Source organism: Procambarus clarkii, chromosome 23, assembly GCF_040958095.1.
Source record: "Procambarus clarkii isolate CNS0578487 chromosome 23, FALCON_Pclarkii_2.0, whole genome shotgun sequence".
Taxonomy (NCBI): Eukaryota; Metazoa; Arthropoda; class Malacostraca; order Decapoda; family Cambaridae; genus Procambarus; species Procambarus clarkii.
The window spans coordinates 48,806,809-48,809,922 of record NC_091172.1 but is presented as its reverse complement, the minus strand read 5'-3'; positions in this window follow the sequence as shown (position 1 = coordinate 48,809,922).

Here is a 3,114-nt window from a genome sequence, read left to right as displayed (position 1 = left end):
TATATATATATATATATATATATATATATATATATGTCGTACCTAGTAGCCAGAACGCACTTCTCAGCCTACTATGCAAGGCCCGATTTGCCTAATAAGCCAAGTTTTCATGAATTAATTGTTTTTCGACTACCTAACCTACCTAACCTAACCTAACCTAACTTTTTCGGCTACCTAACCAAACCTAACCTATAAAGATAAGTTCGGTTAGGTTAGGTAGGGTTGGTTAGGTTCGGTCATATATCTACGTTAATTTTAACTACAATAAAAAAAAATTGACCTCATACATAATGAAATGGGTAGCTTTATCATTTCATAAGAAAAAAATTAGAAAAAATATATTAATTCAGGAAAACTTGGCTTATTAGGCAAATCGGGCCTCGAATAGTAGGCCAAAAAGTGAGTTCTGGCTACTAGGTACGACATATATATATATATATATATATATATATATATATATATATATATATATATATATATATATATATATATATATATATATATATATATATTTACATATGTTATACCTATTAGCGAGAACGTCGTCCTCGGCCAACTATGCAAGGCCCAATTTGCATAATATGCCAAGTTTTCCTGAATATACATATTTGTCTAGTTTTTTTCTTATGAAATGATAAATCTGCCCATTTCATTATGTATAAGTTAATATGTTTAAATTTAAGTTAAAACTAACGTAGACATATGACGGAACCTAACCAACCCTACCTAATCTAACCTAACCTCTCTTAACCTAGCCTAAACTAACATAACTAAATCAATAATTTATGTTTCTTAATATAACATAATAATAATATATAAAATAAACAAATAGGAAACAATTTATTGAAAATAAAGAAAATCACTCGGCCTATTAGGCAAATCGGGCCTTGCATAGTAGGCCGAGAAGTGCATTCTGGCTACTAGGTACGACATATATATGGACGAGAACGCAGTACTCGTCCTACTATGCAAGGCCCGATTTTTTTAGCAAAGTTTTCCTGAATTTAAAGATTTTTCAATTTTTATTTCTTATGAAATGGTAAAGCTATCCATTTCATTATGTATGAGTTCATTTTTTTTAATTTGAGTTAAAACTAACGTAGATATATGACCGAACCTAACCAACCCTACCTACTCTATCCTAACCTATATTAAACTAACCTAGACTAACATAATTAAGTCAATAATTTATGTTCTTAATATAATATAATAATAATATTTCAAGTAAACCAACTGAAAACAATATTTTGAAAATAAAGAAAATCACTCGGCCTAGTAGGCATATCAGGCCTTGCATAGTAGGCCGAGAAATGCGAGTTGTAGGCTGAGAAACTATGTTGTGACTCGTTATATATTGGTCAAGCTCTTACACGCTGAGTTTGAAAGAATAACTCAGGTACTGGTGAACATGTAACAAGAGAGCAGTACATGGTAGTACAACATGAACATCATAACAGCATGAACAAGCCACGTTTAGCATGAACAACCCACAGACGCGGCGCCAGACAATGGAAAAATTTACACCTCTGTACATGTTAATCATAGGGACAGGTCAACGGTCACCGAGTCACGAGGGGGTCAGAGCTGATGCCGTCATGATAATCTACTGGGATTAACACCTCCACATCAAATGCAAACCCTCATGTTCAGCTGGGGAGCAGGAGATCATAGACGAGAACAGTAGAGTGGGTGAAGCCCAGTTGGACGGTGTTTGTGGACTCAGGGAGGGAACATCATCTCTAGGAGAACTGTGGAACACCATACGAGTAAGTACTGCTCTCTTGAACTAAAGCACCTCATTCAGTACCCTTTGCCTCTTGTAGGAAATAGTTAGGGGAGATGTAACACCGCAAAGGTGTTTTGTTTAGTTTTATTTAATATATATATAGTTCATGAGTCACAGACCAGGATTTGAGAAGCACCATTCTGTCGGCCTGAAACTCACACCTCTAAGCGTTAATGACCTCAAGTTGACCTGAGGCCAGCTCATGCGAATTTCACCTTGTTTCTGCTAATCTGATAATTGTAGCCTGATGATTTACAAACAAGCCACCAGTTTTAGGTGTGGCTTGGTAGAGTGCCTGGGGCTATCTACTTGTGGGCGGAGTTCGCTACTAGGTTTCCCAATAAATACTGAGGGAGCTGTAGATTCGAGAGAATACGACAGGAGAACAACCAGCAGAGCAGGACAGAGGACAGCATAGGCAGTTAGGCTGTCAGCCGGATGGGGCGGGACAGTCTCGGTCAACTACAGACCCTCCCCGTCTCTCTATCCAGCTATAGGCAGACACTTGGTGAGTTGAACATGAAAGGTATTATATTGTAGGTTGAGTGTTGGTGGTGTTGTCGTTGATGATCCTTCTTCATGGACAACCCAACCCAAAACTCGGCAGAGTGCTTACACTTTACTGGGAGATCACCCTGGGCGCTTCTGGCTCTTGGAGAGGGGCTCAACGTCACACGCTTAGGGGATACGGCTCCAATACTTAGCATCCTTGTCACGTGCACACACCCACTCGAGCCGCTGTGACTCCCCACTCTCTCCTTATGTGATAGGGTCTCCTCAATCTCTTCTGACTTATTAGTATTCCATTCTACCCTGCCCCCAGCTGTGGTTCTTGGATCTTTCTCTCTCTCTCCTTCTTTTCTACTTCCTTGGAAGCCTCACTAGGACAAGAGCAAACACCAGCAAATTTGAATACATTTACTGGACAAGGCACATAACAGTACATACACACATATTATAATAATAATAATAATAATAATAATAATGTATCCTACACTCTATGCTATTTCAGTCAGGTTGCACTCCAACACCATCAGAACTCTATCATCTGCTTATCAAGTGGTATCCTATTTCCTGATTCACCACCTAATACTATCAACCTCCTCAAGTATTTCAAGTCTTATAACACAATGTTGCACTATCAGCAAGAGAATATATATATCTACAAACATGTGCAAGAGAAATCAGCGTATGAATGCAATAACATAAATATTTGTATAAATGTTCCTAAATATACAACAAAGATCAATCGATCACTCTATCAGTCCTAGAACACACATATGTATGTCTCTGTAGGTAATTCAGCCTACGACTTTAATTTAACCCTA